This window comes from Oncorhynchus clarkii, chromosome 29 (assembly GCF_045791955.1).
Source record: "Oncorhynchus clarkii lewisi isolate Uvic-CL-2024 chromosome 29, UVic_Ocla_1.0, whole genome shotgun sequence".
Lineage (NCBI taxonomy): Eukaryota > Metazoa > Chordata > Actinopteri > Salmoniformes > Salmonidae > Oncorhynchus > Oncorhynchus clarkii.
The window spans coordinates 35864749-35885440 of NC_092175.1; the positions used below are offsets into that span (position 1 = coordinate 35864749).

General features: G+C 42.5%; 1 protein-coding gene across 1 annotated transcript in view; it reads right to left on the reverse strand.

Moving 5' to 3' along the window:
* LOC139388353 (bifunctional heparan sulfate N-deacetylase/N-sulfotransferase 1-like) overlaps positions 1–20692 on the reverse strand; it is a 144038-nt gene that overhangs the window by 94516 nt on the left and 28830 nt on the right. Inside the window, exon 2 of the mRNA XM_071134968.1 lies at positions 14924–15110. The gene's annotated coding sequence lies outside the window, so the exon portion shown is untranslated. The remainder of the gene's footprint in view (positions 1–14923; positions 15111–20692) is intronic.

The following is a 20692-nucleotide window of genomic DNA, read 5'->3' on the forward strand; positions in this document are numbered from 1 at the left end:
GTACATCTTTAGCTGACACTCTAGGATTCTTCTTAACCTCATTGAGCATTCTGCACTGTGCTCTTGCAGTCAGCTTTGCAGGACAACAGCCCCTAGGGAGACTAGCAACAGTGCTGAAATTTCTCAATTTTTAGACAATTTGTCTTACCATGGACTGACTTCTAGAGATACTTTTGTAATCCTTTCTAGCTTTATGCAATGCAACAATTCTTAATTTTAGGTCTTCTGAGATTTTTTGTTCGGCAATGCTTCTTGTGAATAGCAAACTCAAATTTTGTGAGTGTTTATGGGGCAGGGCAGCTGTAACCAAAATCTCCAATCTCGTCTCATTGATTCGACTACAGGTTAGTTGACTCCTGACTCCAATTAGCTTTTGGAGAAGTCATTAGCCTAGAGGTTTACATACTTTGTTCAACCTACACTGTGAATATTTACATGATGTATTCAATATAGATAAGAAAAATACAATAATTTGTGTTATTCGTTTAAGCACTCTGTCTATTGTTGTGACTTTAGATGAAGATCAGATAAAATGTTATGTCAAATTTATGCAGAAATCCAGGTAATTACAAAGGTTTCACATACTTTCTCTTGCCACTGTACATTTGACTGATTGATTGATATAGAAATTGAGTAAGTGCTGGAACCACAGGCATGGGCTGCTCCTCATGATATCCATTAGCAGGGTTGCCTATGGAGACTGCATACCAGTACTTTATTAAATACCAGATACCATACATTCTTAAGGCTGTGGTGAGGGGGATGTGTCTCCCATAACTCTGTTTGAACATCCAACCCTCTCTGGCAAAGCCTCATGGGGTTCCTTAAAAATGATCCATGAGGCCTATAATCTGTACTCTACTGACCTTGACATTTAGCTCAGTAAAACTGCTACAAGTGTAGACTTTTCTGTACCAAACTGAGGATAAAATAACTACGCTCTCACTTTAACGGAGCACAGTAAATAAGAACAGAGGAGGAAAAATAGGGCTGCATTCAAAAGTCGATTGAAGGTGCACAGCGGCATCAGAAACGTGTTGATTACATGCCAGCCCTTTCACAGAAAGAGAGCGTGGTGAGATTTAGGATTGCACGTTTTCTAGAATCAGCAATTCAGTTCTGAAACACTAGGGATGACCTCGGGCTGCAGCACGCATCTCCAACATCCAGATAAGTAAGCCTTGCTCTGTCAGTGGGCACAAAGCCTGTACCTCTGCACATTGACTCAGTACCCCCTGTACCCCCTCTAGACTTGTTGTATTCGACACACGTGACAAATAAAGTTTGATTTGATTTTAGAGAGCTATTTGTAGACACTAGTGTATTTCCCCTTAACCTCTCTAGGCTAGGGGGCGGTATTTTCACATCCGGATGAAAAGCGTGCCCAAAGTAAACTGCCTACTACTCAGGCCCAGAAGCTAGGATATTATTAGTAGATTTGGATAGAAAACACTCTGAAGTTCCTAAAACTGTTTGAATGATGTCTGAGTATAACAGAAATTATTTGGCAGGCGAAACCCTGAGGACAAACCAACCCATTGAAAAGAGGTCACTCTTTTCAATGGGTTTTCTATGGGGATCTAGATTTCTAAGGCACTTGCTTGCAGTTCCTATCGCTTTCACTAGATGTCAACAGTCTTTAGAAATTGGTTGATTTTTTCCTTTGTGTAATGAAGAAGTAGGGCTGTTCAGAACGAGGGTCGAGTGTAGTGTACTGTTTGTTAGGGGTGCGCGACCTGAAAGCTCGCGCCACTTTGTTTTTATCTGCTATTGAACGCATTTACATTTTATTGATTATTTACATTAAAAAAAATACCTAAAGTTGTATTAGGAAAGTTGTTTGAAATGTTTGGACAAAGACTACAGGTAACTTAGATATTTTGTAGTCATGTTGCGCAAGTTCGAACAGGTGTTTTTCTGGATCAAATGAGCCAAATAAATTGACATTTTGGATATATAACAAGGAATAAATTGAACAAAAGGACCATTTGTGATGTTTATGGGACATATTGGAGTGCCAACAGAAGAAGCTCGTCAAAGGTAAGGCATGAATTATATAATTATTTCTGAGTTTTGTGTCGCGCCTGGCGGGATGAAATCTGATTGTCTGTGTTTGTTTGATGGGGTGCTGCCCTCATAATAGCATGGGTTTGCTTTCGCCGTAAAGCCTTTTTGAAATCTGACACGGTGGCTGGATTAACAAGAAATACAACTTTAAATTTGGTGTATTGCACTTCTGATTGTATGAAAGTTAAATATTTCTAATAATTTAATTTGGCGCTCTGCCATTTCAACGGATGTTTTCAAATCGATCCCGTTAATGGGATTTGATCCCTAAGAAGTCCCCTTAACACCTGATAGGACCTAGAAGAGAGCACTGTGCTATTATATTGACTACTACTACTACTACTACTAATACTACATCCATTTCCTCTCCATAGTTTGTGTCCACCATGATAAGATAAAGCCCTAGGCATTTCCAACTACGTATGTTGACTAAATTCTTATAAAAAAAAAGTCAGCTCCCATTGCAATCCACAGCATATACAGGGAGAGATTGGAAGAGGGCATTCCGTACATTATATTATCTGTGGGGTTGAATACCCCCCCGCGACTAGAGTCTGACTCTTCAGTGTGGCCTCACTAATCGCGTCACACAGTGATACAAAGTTACACCACTGCCCAGAGCTTGGAGGTTAAGACGACAAGGCGTGGGGACTGGAGAAGCGAGCAGGACCAATGCACTAGGGAGCGATTGGCTTCATGGCAGCTGCATCCCTCACTTAAATGGTGTCGTCTCACCCTGAAGTACATCAATTTAGGTCATTACACTTCCCTGCTCCGATGGTGTCACCGTTGGGGAACAGAGGAGAAGAGGGGTGGGTTGATGGATTCAAAATGCATGGGGAGTGGTGTCTGGTGGGGAGGAGGCTGCAATAACATGCCGGTGGATGAGGCATGTTCAGGGGGAGCTGACTGGAACACACCACGGGGAGAAGGTGATTAAGTGGAAGAGGACCACGGATTTAGTCAGAACAGACAATCGTTTTTTTCACCAGTCCCCTTTCAGTGCTCCTGACACATCCCCATAGCTCTAGTGTCCTGGAAGCCTGAGATAGAAAGGAAAGGAAAAACTCTGCCGTGAGCTTTAAATCCTAAACAACCCATGTGTTATTAAAAAAACATGAAGTTGGAGGCAAAATGCATAGAAGCCATTTAACAGAATGGAGGAAAATAAGTCTTTATCCCGTGATACATGGTCTACTTTGATTCAATGAACATTTCAATTTTTCTAAGTCAAGAGATTAGAATTTCAATGAATGTGAACAACGTTCTCACAACAACACAATCAGTTGGCATTACAGGAATATGAGAAAACCAGACAAATAACGCGACTGCTCTTTTAATTCCCGAAAGAACTATCACAAATGAAAAACATAAAATGGGAAAGGAAACAGGCGATTGTCCAGTTCAGACAGCTCAAGCCACCAATTTGAGCATATGTGACTAAAGCAGGATTACCAGATAAAATATCCTTACATAACTACCATATGCACACATCATTCTATAAAAAGAATACCAGACCTACTACATAGCAGTTCCAAAACAAAATAAAAAGGCCTTTAGAGAATAGAAGCCTGGCATGAGGTTTGGCATGGAGAATAGAGGGAGCATGAGAGGAGGGGGAACGGAGAGGGAGAGAAAGAGTGGGGGGGGGGGGGGGGTAAACAAAAGAGTCACCTTTAGTGTTTAATTTGGCTTGGTGCTGAGGGAGACAGGTGAGGCAGGGGTGGTTCAATGTAGCCCCCTCCATTGTAAATTGTCAGCATGCCGAGAATTCCTAAACACAACAAGCCATTATGAAAAGGGTACAGGCGACTCAGCCATTCAGATAATTGAGTTGAATCGCAGCTGAAGAAAAAGTGTCGGTGGGGTCTCGTTTGAGCAGTGCTGTGGGGGTGTGGGAGGGGGGGGTTGAAGGAAACATTTCCACTCTCCCTCCCTCTTCCCCAGCATAACCAACAAAGTTGTTCAACATCTTATGTTGCTGCTTTTTTTATATATATATATATTTTTTTTTTCTCTTCGAATATACGGAACCAACCTCCCACGTGTCAGAATTTGTCTGATCGTACAGTAAAATATTAATGTTGTGAAGACTGCCTTAATGCTCAGGGAGCAGAGATGGAACCCAAAGAGCTACTATAGTATGATAGGCCATGTGTGTGCGGAACAAGGCTTCAGGATCAAGCATCTTAAATCAGCAGCAACAGCTCACTCAGAAGACCATTCTTCCATTCTCGCTTCCCTTCATCTGGTCTCAATGGGTAGCCTAGCTTTTCATCACCAGGCTTCAACCACTGTCCAACTTGGGAGCACTGCTGTGCTCTCATTAACAAGAGACACAGCTGGACCAGTTCTGATATCTAGGCAGCAAAGCAACCCCTCTTCTGGAACACATTCCAGTCAAATTTAGAGACGGCTGGTGGGGACGACATGCTGTCATACTGAACCAGGTGCTGCAGCACATACCTGCAGAAGAACTAGGCTGCTCGCAACACAATCCATCAATCAGGGCAAACAAGGGAGAACAGGGATGACATGCAAAGGCTGGCCGGCTGGGGAGAAGTAGAGGGCACAGCAGAACAACGTTCACCCACACAGACCGACCATCTGCCAGCCCGCTGTCTGTCGAGGGGGCATGGATCGAAAGAACGCCACAGAGGAATGCTGTCCTACCGATGCTCAGAATAACCTGCTTAAAGTGTTGGGTTTTGTGTCGTTCGCCTCCCCACTGATTCCTCAAAAAACAACTTGCCAAGTGTCTTTGGGTCCAGTGTGAGATGCTAATGTCTTGTAGAGACCATATTAACAGCCTCCTCTGTAATTATGTGTCAAGGCTACGTGGCTATGATTTAGGCCTACTACTTCCACTGACAAGGCTCCATCCACTATAAAGCTGGGCCATGAGAAGTCAGCTCTGCATGCCTACTTGGACATAGACATAGCAACACTGTTGGTTACCATGCCCCCCCCCCCCCCCAACCCACTGTAACTTAAACGTTTATGTAGCCTGTCGGAGCGGAGGGGGTAAAACCAAAGGCAAGTAAAACTCACACTTGAGCACTGACTGTCTACTCAGCTCTATCAACCCTTTCTGCATGCAAATGACAACCTTCTGACTGGCCTGTCACTATGAACTATCACAGTGGCCTCTGCAGTTTAGTGCCACCTGGGTCCCATCAGTTTAGTGCCACCTGGGTCCCATCAGTTTAGTGGCTGTCCTCTGCATCTTTTCTACTGCGTGAGCGTTTGTGTTTTAAAGTCCCCTCTGAGGGTTATAAAAGCTCTGAGCTGGCGGTTTGGAACGAGGCCCCTGAGAGCCAAAGGTACTGAATCAGGGACAGGTACTGAGTCAGGGACAGAGGCTAGGCGCCCAGGCTACAGCCAGACACATTGTAGACGTCACGTGCCCTGCTCTGACCTCGTCTGGACCGAGGGTCCTTTTTCTGTCTGAGGGCAGACAGAGCAGATGCAAGTGAGGTGTTTTTCAAATGAGGGTCCACAGTACTATATTAATTAATGTAGTTAAACATAACAATAGGGCAGCATTTCCCAAATTCCATTCTAGGGACCCCAAAAGGTCTTTGGCCTAGCACTATACAACTGATTCAAATAATCAACTCATCAAGCTTTGAATATTTCTAAAATCAACTGTAGTGCTAAGACAAAAAACTGAAAGTTCACCCCTTGGGGTCCCCAGGACCGACTTTGGGAAACTCTGGCATTGGGGATGTTCCTATGAGACGCAGGGTTCTAAAAACTTAAGGAAAAAAATAAGTCCTTCTGACATTTCCTCCTAAAACAAAAATAGGAAAATAAACACAGAACAAATTGAAAGCAGGTTAAAATACCAAAACAAAGCTACATTGTAAATCAATGCACAGGGTCCTGGGCCTACCCGTCAGTGCCAGTGACCGTAAAGCAAACAATCAATTTTCTCAAAGGCCCATTTCATTAGAATTCAAAGACGTGTGCACTAGAAAACAAGCCAACAGTCAAGTCAACTAATCACAATGGGGAGCATCTGTTGGTCATTACAGTAGCTGAGTGTTGGCTGTGCCTCTACCAAGATACTGGTTCAAAGGACCTGATGATCACTGTCTGACAGCGCCTGCACTGATCTGTCTCGTATCTCGCAAAGGGTCATGGTATAGATCAAAAGAAGTCTGGCTACAACGGCTGTCTAACATTAAAAACATTACCTAGGTGACCGTCTGCTGAACCCCATTTCTGCATTTCTGCCCCATAAAAGTTTAAATGTATCTATCTGTTTTAGTCGCCACATTTTACATTTGGCTAAGAACTGTTGTGCTTCAAAACGCCGTATTTCAAGTTTGACAATGGACACTAAAGCTAGCATAAATTTGTCCAACATTAGTCTACTAGCTGGGCCGGTCACTGAAAAGATTATGCTAACGAACCAGCTACTTACTTAGTGCTGCACACACAATGGGTGTGTTGGTGAATTTGTTCTGTGCATTCGTAAATTCAGAGAGTGTTGTCAGATTGTCCGTTTGTAAATTCAGAGTGTTTTGCTCTCGGAGCGTTCAGAGCGCACACTGGACACGCCGGCCGAAGAGTAGGGTTGATCCGAGCGTTCAGAGCGCACACTGGACACTCCGGCCAAAGAGTAGGGTTGATCCGAGCGTTCAGAGCGCACACTGGACACTCCGGCCGAAGAGTAGGGTTGATCCGAGCGTTCAGAGCGCACACTGGACACTCCGGCCTGAAGAGTAGGGTTGATCCGAGCGTTCAGAGCGCACACTGGACACGCCGGCCGAAGAGTAGGGTTGATCCGAGCGTTCAGAGCGCACCCTGGACACTCCGGCCGAAGAGTAGGGTTGATCCGAGCGTTCAGAGCGCACACTGGACACTCCGGCCGAAGAGTAGGGTTGATCCGAGCGTTCAGAGCGCACACTGGACACTCCGGCCGAAGAGTAGGGTTGATCCGAGCGTTCAGAGCGCACAATGGACACCCCGGCCGAAGAGTAGGGTTGATCCGAGCGTTCAGAGCGGACACTGGACACTCCGGACACTTCAGAGCGCACAATGGACACTCCGGCCGAAGAGTAGGGTTGATCCGAGCGTTCAGAGCGCACACTGGACACGCCGGCCGAAGAGTAGGGTTGATCCGAGCGTTCTGACAAGCACCCAAACTAACTGGCTAATGTTGGTGACAACAATTTAACTATGCTTTTTTGCAGATATTTACTAACAGGTGTGGAGTGTTCGTAAATTCATCAGTTATTCTGCGCTCTGGCACGCTCAGACGAGAGTGCTCTGAAATCGGAGTAGATAGCCAGAGTGAATTTACAAAGTAGAGCTAACTAGCTACAGTAAAACTTCTAATAATAGCCAGAGCTTTTAATGGCTTAAAAAGGCGCTTATTTGTGCCAGGCTTCTATTTGAGGCAGACGTCTATTTCCTTAATGCACACAGCTTTTGCTCATTTGCATAGTTAATTGTTTAATCCCAGCATTTTCATTTCCTGCACTAATGTGTTACCCTTTACACACAGTGTCACATTTCTTTTATCTTAGTATGCCGGTTCTGTACTCACGAAGTTGGCAACTGTGTTTTGTGCTTGCCAGTTAGCTAGCAGTTCTCCGCTATTAGCAGCCAATGGCTAGCAGTTTCTTATTGCCGATAAAAACTGATAGCCATAACTATTTAGAGTCATTACTGAATTAAACATTAAACCCGGTAAACAATGTATGGTAACCTCAAACAATTTAGACGGCATTTTTTTCAAACATTTATATTTTTATTGAACAAGGCAAGTCAGTTATGAACAAATTCTTATTTACAATGACAGCCTACTGGGGAACAGTGGGTGTTAACTGCCTTGTTCAGAGACAGATTTGTACCTTGTCAGCTCGGGAGTTTAACAGTATGTCAGAAAACTACACTGAAAAAAATATTAACTCAACATGTAAAGTGCTGGTCCCATGTTTCATGAGCTGAAATAAAAGATAGCATACATTTTCGAAGAACAAAACAATCTTATTTCTCTCAAATGTTATGCACAAATTTGTCCACATCCCTGATAGTGCCAATTTATCATTTGCTAAGATAATCCATCCACCTAACAGGTGTAGCATATCAAGAAGCTGATTAAACAGCATGATCATTACACAGGTGCACCTTGTGCTAGGGACAATAAAAGCCCACTCAAAAATGTGCAGTTGTGTCACACAACACAATGCCACAGATGTCTCAAATTGAGGGAGTTTGCAATTGGCATGCTGACTGCAGGAATGTCCACCAGAGCAGTTGCCAGATAAAATAAATTACCACAAGTAACCATGCCAGCCCAGAACCTGGCTTCTTCACCTGCGGTATCATCTGAGACCAGCCACCCAAACAGCTGATGACACCGCGGGTTTGCACAAACAAAGGATTTTTGCACAAACAAACTGTCTCAGGGAAGCTCATCTGCCTGCTCTTCGTCCAAACCAGGGTCTGCTGTTCAGCGTTGTAACTGACTTCAGTGGGCAAAGGCTCACCAAAGTTGGCCACAAGCACACTGGAGAAGTGTGCTCTTCACAGATTAATCCCGGTGTCAACAGTACCGGGCAGATAACAGACAGCGTGTAGTTTGCTGATGTCAACGTTGTGAACAGTGTGCCCCATGGTGGAGGTGGGGTTATGGTATGGTCAAGTATAAGCTACGGACAACAAACACAATTGCATTTCATCTATGGCAATTTGAATGCACAGAGATACCATAACGAAATCCTGAGGACCATTGTGGTACCATTTATTCGCTGACATCACCTCATGTTTCAGCATAATAATGCACGGCCCCATGTTGCAAGGATCTGAACACAATTCCTGGAAGTTGAAAATGTCCCAGTTCTTCCATGCCCTGCATACTTACTAGACATGTCACCCATTGTGCATTTTTGGGATGCTCTGGATCGATATGTACGACAGCGTGTTTCAGTTCCTGCCAATATCCAGCAACTTTGCACAGCCATTGAAAAGGAGTGGGACAACATGCCACTGGTCACAGTCAACAGCCTGATCAACGAAGCGAAGAAGATGTGTCATGCTGCATGAGGCAAATGGTGGTCACACTAGATACTGACTGCTTTTCTGATACACACCCCTGCCATTTTTTTTTTAAGGTATCTGTGACCAACAGATGCATGTCTGCATTTCCAGTCATGTGAAATCCATAGATTAGGATCTAATGAATTTATTTCAAATGACTTGATTTGATTATATGAACTGTAACTCATTAAAATCTTTGAAATTGTTGCATGTTGCGTTTATATACAGTTGAAGTCGGAAGTTTACACACCTTAACCAAATACATTTAAACTCAGTTTGACAAATCCTAGTAAAAATTCCCTGTTTTAGGTCAGTTAGGATCCCCACTTTACTTTAAGAATGTGAAATGTACGAATAATAGTAGAGAGAATTATTTCTTTCAGCTATTATTTCTTTCATCACATCAGTGGGTCAGAAGTTTACAGAGGTCAACCGATTATGATTTTTCAACGCCGATACCGATGCCGATTATTGGAGGACCGAAAAAGCCAATACCGATTAAAATCGGCCGATTTTTATTTTATTTATAATAATGACAATTACAACAATATTGAATTAACACTTATTTTAACTTAATACATTAATAATGAAACATGTTGAATTTGGTTTAAATAATGCAAAAACAAAGTGTTGGAGAAGAAAGGAAAAGTGCAATATGTGCCATGTAAAGAAAGCTAACGTTTCAGTTCCTTGCTCAGAACATATGAAAGCTGGTGGTTCCTTTTAACATGAGTCTTCAATATTCCCAGGTAAGAAGTTTTAGGTTGTAGTTATTATAGGAATTATAAGACTATTTCCCTCTATACCATTTGTATTTCATTAACCTTTGACTATTGGATGTTCTTATAGGCACTTTAGTATTGCCAGTGTAACAGTATAGCTTCCGTCCCTCTCCTCGCTCCTCCCTGGGCTCGAACCAGGAACACATCGACAACAGCCACACTCAAAGCAGTGTTACCCATGCAGAACAAGGGGAATAACTACTCCAAGTCTCAGAGCGAGTGACGTTTAAAACGCTATTAGCGCGCACTCCGCTAACTAGCTAGCCATTTCACTTCGGTTACCCCAGCCTCATCTCGGGAGTTGATAGGCTTGAAGTCAAACAGCGCAATGCTTGACGCACAACGAAGAGCTGCTGGCAAAACGCACAAAGTGCTGTTTGAATGAATTCTTATGAGCCGGCTCCTGCCTACCACCGCTCAGTCAGATACTTGTATGCTCAGTGAGATTATATGCAACGCAGGACACGCTAGATAAACTAGAAATATCATCAACCATGTGTAGTGATTATGATTGTTTTTTTATAAGATAAGTTTAATGCTAGCTAGCAACTTACCTTGGCTTACTGCATTCGCGTAACAGGCAGTCTCCTTGGGGAGTGCAACGAGAGGCAGGTGGTTATAGCGTTGGACAAGTGAACTGTAAGGTTGCAAGACTGTATCCCCCGAGCTGACAAGGTGAAAATCTGTCGTTCTGCCCCTGAACGAGGCAGTTAACCCACCGTTCCTAGGCCGTCATTGAAAATAAGAATGCGTTCTTAACCGACTTGCCTAGTTAAATAAAGGTGTGTGTAAAAAAATAAATAATAATAACAATTTAAAAATGTAACAATTTTTATTTTTTATTTTAATTTGGCCAAATCGGTTCCAAAAATACCGACTTCCGATTGTTATGAAAATCTGCCATTCCGAATAAAATCGGTCGACCTCTAGTTTAAATACACTCAATTAGCATTTGGTAGCATTGCCTTTAAATTGTTTAACTTGGGTCATATGTTTCAGGTAGCCTTCCACAAGCTTGGGTGAATTTTGGCCCATTCCTCCTAACAGAGCTGATGTAACTGAGTCAGGTTTGTAAGGCCTCCTTGCTCGCACAAGCTTTTTCCAGTTCTGCCCACAAATTATCTATAGGCTTGAGATCAGGGCTTTGTGATGGCCACTCCAATACTTTGACTGTGTTGTCCTGAAGCCATTTTGCCACAACTTTGGAAGTATGATTGGTGTCATTATCCATTTGGAAGACCCATTTGCGACCAAGCTTTAACTTCCTGACTGATGTCTTGAGATGTTGCTTCAATATATCCACATCATTTCCCTTCCTCATGATGCCATCTATTTTGTGAAGTGCACCCCCTCCTGCAGCAAAGCACCCCCGCAACATGATGCTGCCACCCCCGTACTTCACGGTTGGGATGGTGTTCTTCGGGTTGCAAGCCTCCTCCCTTTTCCTCCAAAAATAATGGTCATTATGGCCAAACAGTTCTATTTTTGTTTCATCAGACCAGAGGACATTTCTCCAAAAAGTACGATGTTTGTCCCCATGTGCAGTTGCAAATCGTAGTCTGGTTTTTTTATGGCGTTTTGGAGCAGTGGCTTCTTCCTTGCCGAGAGGCCTTTCAGGTTATGTCGATATGGGACGGCAGGGTAGCCTAGTGGTTAGAGTGTTGGACTAGCAACCGAAAGGTTGCAAGTTCATAATCCCCAAGCTTACAAGGTACAAATCTGTCGCTCTGCCCCTGAACAGGCAGTTAACCCACTGTTCCTAGGCCGTCATTGAAAATAAGAATTTGTTCTTAACTGACTTGCCTAGTTAAATAATAAATAATATGTTTACTGTGGACAGATACTTTTGTACCTGTTTCCTCCAGCATCTTCACACGGTTGTTTGCTGTTGTTCTGGGATTGATTTGCCCTTTTCGCACCATAGTATGTTCATCTCTAGGAGACAGAACTCGTCTTCTTCCTGAGCAGTATGGCGGCTGCGTGGTCCCATGGTGTTTATACCTGCGTACCATTGTACAGATGAACGTGGTACCTTCAGGCGTATGGACATTTCTCCCAAGGATGAACCAGACTTGTGGTCTTTTTTCTGAGGTCTTGGTTGATTTCTTTTGATTTTCCCATTATGTCAAGCAAAGAGGCACTGAGTTTTACAGGTAGGCCTTGAAATACATCCACAAGTACACCTCCAATTGACTCAAATTATGTCAATTAGCCTATCAGTGCTTCTAAAGCCATGACATTTTCTGAAATGTTCCAAGCAGTTTAAAGACACAGTCAACTTAGTGTATGTAAACTTCTGACCCACTGGAATTGTGATAGTGAAATTTTCTGTCTGTCAACAATTGTTGGAAAAATTACTTGTGTCAGGCACAAGTCGATGACCTAACCGACTTGACAAAACTATAGTTTGTTAACAAGAAATTTGTGGAGGTGTTGAAAAACGAGTTAATGACTACAAACTAATTGTATGTAAACTTCCAACTTCAACTGTATTTTTGCTCAGTGTAGCTAGTTAACATTACAACAGTAAGCTAAGCAGATGATCAAGTTGAAGTCAATGCACTGGCGACTGACGTCCTAGCACATAATTTATGCAAGAGAAAGCCACCGTTTAGTTTTTATTTTCTCACAACGGCAAACTATTAAATCACGGTCACATTTGTAATAATTTTTCTAGTTATTCTGCCTATTTCATGGAGAGTCATACGAGAACGCAGTGATTATGTTTCCATTGTTGAATGGTAGATACTCGGGAGTACTCAAATAATTAATATATAAAACTTCCACATCCTACAAGACAGATCAGGTTGAGGGACGAGCGTTGCGTAGGAGTAACGCCATCTGACGTAAGACTATGTCTCATGAGGTCTTAAATATGCATAATTTGACAAAAGGTCTGTCTGCCCTGACTGGCTAATCATTCTCCTGGTTGAAGCAGCCTTGCAGAATCAGGCGGTGTTGTGAGTTAGTCCCAGCACAGTAAATGGCTCTAGGAGATGCCTTTCTCACATATTAATTAATAAATTCTGCCAAATACTTTCAATTATTCATAAAAGTTCATATTTCATTCTCCACCACTTCTTCCCTAACGTACAGAAGGTGAAAAAAAATGTAAACTTGTTGAAATACACAAAATGCCTATAAGCCAAATGCCATTTCTTTCAGTAATGCAGTACACATGAATAGTCAAAGATCTTACATGTGGTGTAGTACAAAAAGTACTATAACTTTGTATTTGTTCACAATGGACATCTCTTTGAGAACTAATAAACTCAAAGCAAATCCATATTGAGCAGCTAGACAGATCAAGTACCGTGGGCATTGGCCCAAATGGGCAAGCTCCTCCGACTACTCTATTTTAGTTGCTCATTTTGAAATAGTAAATCCATTTGCACTGGAAACCCAATGTTGTATTTCCTGCATTCGATGTGATCCAATATCGGTGCGAACTTCGAACCCAAGTTTTGACAGGGGATATTTTGTGTTAAATTAGCCAGATCAAGCCCCCAAGGTTAGAATGCCTGCTGAACAGGCTGCTACTAGCATACCACTGGCACACAACCCAAACGGCAAGTGACAGGTACAGGCACTTCCACCTCTCACTTAAGCACAGGGTGCTTTGTCTTATTAGGGGAGGGAGGCCGAGTGTTCACTCTTCGCCCCTTGTTTCAGTGCTGAATGCTCCTCCAGGAGACCGGCCACCTCCGCCATCCAAATCAATCCACCTCCCACCCAGGATGACAGTAAGCCTTGTCCGAGAGAATGTGGCAGGAGGGAACCTCTCTCCTGTTTCTGGAGCGTGAGGGAGCTTGATGCTTTCTTTGTCCATTAAAATAAACATCAAATTGATCAGTAATACAGTGCAGACATTGTTGATGTTGTATATGACTAATGTAGCTGGAAACAGCTGATTGTTAATGGAATATCTACATAGGCATACAGAGGCCCATTATCAAACACCATCACTCCTGTGTTCCAATGGCACATCGTGTTAGCTAATCCAACTTCATCATTTTAAAAGTCTAATTGATCATTAGAAAACCCTTTTGCAATTATGTTAGCACAGCTGAAAACTGTTGTTCTGATTTAAAGAAGCAATTAAACTGTCCTTCTATAGACTAGTTGAGTGTCTGGAGCATCAGCATTCGTGGGTTCGATTACAGGCTCAAAATGGCCAGAAACAAAGTCCTTTCTTCTGAAACTCATCAGTCTTTTCTAGTTCCGAGAAATGAAGGCTACTCCACGCGAGAAATTGTCAAGAAACTGAAGATCTCATGCAATGATGTGTACTACTCCCTTCACAGAACAGTGCAAACTGGCTCTAACCAGAATATAAAGAGTGTGAGGCCCTGGTGCACAACTGAGCAAGAGGACAAGTACATTCGAGTGTCTAGTTTGAGAAACAGATGCCTCACAAGTCCTCAATTGGCAGCTTCATTAAATAGTACCCGCAAAACACCAGTCTCAAATTCAACAGTGATGCTGGCTTTCTAGGCAAAGTTGCAAAGAAAAAGCCATATCTCAGACTGGCCAATAAAAAGAAAAGATTAAGATGGGGAGAAAAAAAAACAGACACTGGACAGAGGAACTCTGCCTAGAAGGCCAGCATCCTGGAGTCGCCTCTTCACTGTTGAGACTGGTGTTATGCGGGTACTATTTAATGAATCTGCCAGTTGAGGACTTGTGAGAAGTCTGTTTCTCAAACTAGATACTAATGTACTTGTCCTCTTGCTCAGTTGTGCACCGGGGCCTCCCACTCTTTCTATTCTGGTTAGAGCCCGTTTGCGCTGCTCTGTGAAGGTAGCAGTACAGTGTTGTACGAGATCCTTTAAAAACTTTTTTTTTTTAAACCATTAACAATGTCTACTCTGTATTTCTGATCAAATTGATGTTATTGTAATGTACATTTTTTTTTTGCTTTTCATTCAAAACAAGGATATTTCTAGGTGACCCCAAACTTTTGAATGGTAGTGTACAGTCCCTGAACAGGATGCTCGTCAGGAAAAAAGACAAGTTCTTACCCTTTTCCAAACGGCGGGGACGGGGGGGGGTTCTCTTCCTTAAAACAAAATATCCAGCCACAGTGCGGTGGTACTCTCTCTTCTGAAAGAGCATCAGATATGAACAGGCTTCAGGTCAGGTCAGAGGACCCTGGTGTATTTGGTGATATAGACTAATGTTCCTCACAGACACACCAGACAGGTACGCCTAGAAAAACACAGAAGACGACAACATTTATTAAATGAGATGTATGCATGACAAAAAAACTAAAACAAAAAAAGAGGTCCTCTGTAGCTCAGTTGGTAGACTGAAACTTGCAATTCCAGAATAGTGTGTTCTATTTTCAGGAACACACATACATAGAAACTGTATGCAGGCATGACTGTACGTCGCTTTGGATAAAATCATCTGCTAAGTGGCATATTATATTAGAAGAGTCTGGAACATACAGAGCAACATTGGTTTAAGAGTAAAGCTCCATTGTAGATCATTATGAAACAGGGGGGGGGGGGTTTAGCCTACACACCCCCAGTCATGCTAATAGCTTGTATCAGATTGAACAATACTTATGAAGATGTCAAATTTACATTCAAAACCATTGAATTACACATTTGATTGTACTGTGATATTTTAACGTGATTGACAATATTCACACTGTACAGCCAACTGTGAATCAACATTACAGCAACAAGACTTAATTATGTAAACCCACCGGGGTTTAAGATAAAGGAAAGGGTGCCACTTTAAAAAGAGCACTTACCAGATTACAATTGGGTCAACTCACCACTAAGCCCATCTCCTGTGGAATGTGCATACTAGTGCAGTATTGAGAACGAAAGCGTGATCGGGAATATAAAAAGATACGTCAAACTCCCTTACACATCATCTTCATAAATACACATTACCTGACCGAGTACTATTCAAAAATCAGTCTAACTCCAACCAGTTGTGTGCTGGCCAGCTCACTGTTGGTAGAGCTAGTGTGGCAATGCTGAGGAACATACAGCTACATCCCAGAGGAAGGGAGGGATTGATCCACACACAGACACACTTTTCCTAAACTACATGCTTCCTTTGTGGTAATAGTGAGGCCACGTCTTTTCGTATGTGCTATATGATTTAGGTTCTCATAGAACTAAGTAGTCCTCTCTAGGAATCCTCTAAAGAACTAAACTTGATGTGTCTGACCATTGTTTGAATCTGCTCCCCATATTTCCCATTCAGAGAGAACAAATCCTCAGTCTAGTCTATCTGGAAAGGAAATGCTCAACATTTTCAAAGAGGGATTTTTTTTCTCCCTGGGTTGTCGTGGGAAGAATGTGGAGGAGTAACCATTGTAGGAGTAACCATTCTCATTTCTGTACTGTTAACTGGTCAATCCTTCTGACAGTGGTTTGTGTTCAAGGCCGGTGGTGTTTTGGATTGCTATTTATTTGCAAACATCATTTTGAAAAATCTGATAGCTGTAAGCGGCAGCCTATATTTGTAGGGATAGAGAGAGAATTTGGTATAGTAGTCATATATTTTTTTGGGGGCCCAGAATGTATACTCCTCATATCCTGAAACCAAGGCCAAAACAATCATACTATTTTACTGACTGTTGACAGATTATGTCAGAGCTCACAGCTGATGCTAATGGTTTTGTTATTGTTGGCAGTTTGAGCCTGTCCCCTTCTCTCACCTACAAAGGGTTACAATACTCTAAAAATGACGGATGCCAACCCCAAATAATGTGGTTCTAGCCCTGAACAGCCGAAATAACCCTCCCAATTCCAAAAGCTACCCGTATCCCCCTCTCTCTCCCGCAATGGAATAAGTACAGTGCCTTGCGAAAGTATTCGGCCCCCTTGAACTTTGCGACCTTTTGCCACATTTCAGGCTTCAAACATAAAGATATAAAAATGTATTTTTTTGTGAAGAATCAACAACAAGTGGGACACAATCATGAAGTGGAACGACATTTATTGGATATTTCAAACTTTTTTAACAAATCAAAAACGGAAAAATTGGGCGTGCAAAATTATTCAGCCCCCTTAAGTTAATACTTTGTAGAGCCACCTTTTGCTGCGATTACAGCTGTAAGTCGCTTGGGGTATGTCTCTATCAGTTTTGCACATCGAGAGACTGAAATTTTTTCCCATTCCTCCTTGCAAAACAGCTCGAGCTCAGTGAGGTTGGATGGAGAGCATTTGTGAACAGCAGTTTTCAGTTCTTTCCACAGATTCTCGATTGGATTCAGGTCTGGACTTTGACTTGGCCATTCTAACACCTGGATATGTTTATTTTTGAACCATTCCATTGTAGATTTTGCTTTATGTTTTGGATCATTGTCTTGTTGGAAGACAAATCTCCATCCCAGTCTCAGGTCTTTTGCAGACTCCATCAGGTTTTCTTCCAGAATGGTCCTGTATTTGGCTCCATCCATCTTCCCATCAATTTTAACCATCTTCCCTGTCCCTGCTGAAGAAAAGCAGGCCCAAACCATGATGCTGCCACCACCATGTTTGACAGTGGGTATGGTGTGTTCAGGGTGATGAGCTGTGTTGCTTTTACGCCAAACATAACGTCTTGCATTGTTGCCAAAAAGTTCAATTTTGGTTTCATCTGACCAGAGCACCTTCTTCCACATGTTTGGTGTGTCTCCCAGGTGGCTTGTGGCAAACTTTAAACGACACTTTTTATGGATATCTTTAAGAAATGGCTTTCTTCTTGCCACTCTTCCATAAAGGCCAGATTTGTGCAATATATGACTGATTGTTGTCCTATGGACAGAGTCTCCCACCTCAGCTGTAGATCTCTGCAGTTCATCCAGAGTGATCATGGGCCTCTTGGCTGCATCTCTGATCAGTCTTCTCCTTGTATGAGCTGAAAGTTTAGAGGGACGGCCAGGTGTTGGTAGATTTGCAGTGGTCTGATACTCCTTCCATTTCAATATTAATCGCTTGCACAGTGCTCCTTGGGATGTTTAAAGCTTGGGAAATCTTTTTGTATCCAAATCCGGCTTTAAACTTCTTCACAACAGTATCTCGGACCTGCCTGGTGTGTTCCTTGTTCTTCATGATGCTCTCTGCGCTTTTAACGGACCTCTGAGACTATCACAGTGCAGGTGCATTTATACGGAGACTTGATTACACACAGGTGGATTGTATTTATCATCATTAGTCATTTAGGTCAACATTGGATCATTCAGAGATCCTCACTGAACTTCTGGAGAGAGTTTGCTGCACTGAAAGTAAAGGGGCTGAATAATTTTGCACGCCCAATTTTTCAGTTTTTGATTTGTTAAAAAAGTTTGAAATATCCAATAAATGTTGTTCCACTTCATGATTGTGTCCCACTTGTTGTTTATTCTTTACAAAAAAATACAGTTTTATATCTTTATGTTTGAAGCCTGAAATGTGGCAAAAGGTCGCAAAGTTCAAGGGGGCCGAATACTTTCGCAAGGCACTGTATATATTAATTTTTTTATCTTCTGTGCCCACTGTCCGAGCTGACATGTGATGTGCAACGTAAAGTTGTCACCGTGAGGAGGCATGCTGGCTGGTTGTCAGCAGGTCAGGCAGAGAAGATCTTGTGGTCTCAGGAAACTGCCAGCAAGTGACTTGATATGGACATGGGGAGACTCAATTGAATTTCCTTGATTCCTCAAGTTTCTCTCTTCACCTTCCCAAAACCCATTGGATGAGAAGAAAGGAGGTCCCTCCCCTCTGACCTTCTCATTCAATGGGTTTTGGGAAGGTGAAGAGAGAAAAACTTGAGGAATCAAGGAAATGAAAATGAGATTCTCCCATAGACATGCTGACCCCTGACAGACCTTCTCCCTGAGACAACAGTGCTCATTGGCAAAATATCTTCTGTTATTCCAACCAGGACTGGGGTTGTGAAGTGATGGATGTTATCAATGTGGCTTTATAAATATATATATAAAATCAAAGAAAGCGAGAGAGTCATATTGACAGACACGGCAGGACAATACGACCAGCATGACAATTCCAGACATGAAAAGCCTATACAATATGCATGCATAGAAATGCAATCACATTTGTGGAAGGAATGAAGGTAGAAGGAATCATAATTCAATGGGCTACTCATTTAATTTTCCTCCCTCGCTTTTTCTCACACACACACACACACAGATCTTTGCAAAAAAGATCATCCTAAACCAGATTAAATAAATGCATTTAAGAGCGGCAGGAATTGGAGAAAGAATTTCACTGCTCTGTGGAACTGCCAAGGAGCATATCGCCCAGAGAATCCATCCATGCTAATGTACTTAGCTATCTATGTGGTACTCAGTCAGGCAGCACGTGAATTGCGACAAAATTATTTTATATTCTGTTTATATCTAGAGATGGTGTAAATTCCTCTATATTAAGTCTGTACATTTAGCCTATTGCTAGCATCACCAAGTCAAATCCGGGTATGTGAAAATGTACTTTGCAAATAAAGCTTATTCTGATAGAGCCACCCAAAGGTTTGGTCTCAGGCTCAGCCCCAACACTTAACTGGCTGCTCCTCAAACGTGCTCTGAACTCATCTCACATGCCAGTCCTCAATGCACACAAAGATCATTTTCACACAGTTCTGAGCTAAAGCTCGAATTAGGGTTTGATTATTTGTTTCTCCATTTGGTCCGGTTCGTTTTACATTCCATAAATACATAGTCAAACTGAATTGGCTTCCTATTTCGCAACAAAGCACCCTTCACTCATGCTGTCAAACACCCTTGTAAAACTGACCTTCCTACCAATCCTCGACTTCGGCAATGTCATTTACAAAATACCCTCCAACACTCTACTCAGCTAGATGGATGCAGTCTATCACAGTGCCATCCATTTTGTCACCAAAGCCCCATATACTACCCACCACCGCGACCTGTATGCTCTCGTTGGCTGGCCCTCGCTTCATGTCCGTTGCCAAACCCACTGGCTCCAGGTCATCTATAAGTCATTGCTAGGTAAAGCCCCGCCTTATCTCAGCTCACTGGTCACAATAGCAGCACCCACCCGCAGCACGCCCTCCAGCAGGCATATTTCACTGGTAACCACCAAAGTCAGTTCCTCCTTCGGCCGCCTTTCCTTCCAGTTCTCCATTGTCAATGACTGGAACAAACTGCAAAAATCACTGAAGCTGGAGATATGAAGACTCATATCCCCCTCACTAACTTTAAGCACCAGCTGTCAGAGCAGCTCACAGATCACTGCACCTGTACATAGCCAATCTGTAAATAGCCCATCCAACTACCTCATCACCATATTGTTATTTATTTTGCACACCAGTATCGCTACTTGCACACTCAACTTCTGCATAACTATCACACCAGTGTTTAATTTGCCATATTGTAATAATTGTGCCACTATGGCCTGTTTATTGCCTCACCCCCCTTATCCTACCTCATTTGCACACACTGTATATAGACTTTCTCTATTGTATGATTGACTATGTTTGTTTATTCCATGTGTAACTGTGTGGTGTTGTTTGTGTCGCACTGCTTTGCTTTATCTTGGCCAGGTCGCAGTTGCAAATGAGAACTTGTTGTCAACTAGCGTACCTGGTTAAATAAAGGTGAAATAAAAAAATCCCAAATGCCAAAAATTGTTCATGTTAAAACTTCTTGGTGACTGGGGGGGGGGGGGGGCAGTATTGAGTAGCTTGGATGAATAGCGTGCCCAGAGTAAACTGCGTGCTACTCGGCCGTAAAAGCTAGAATATGCATATAATTAGTATATTTGGATAGAAAACACTGAAGTTCCTAAAACTGTTTGAATGATGTCTGAGTATAACAGAAC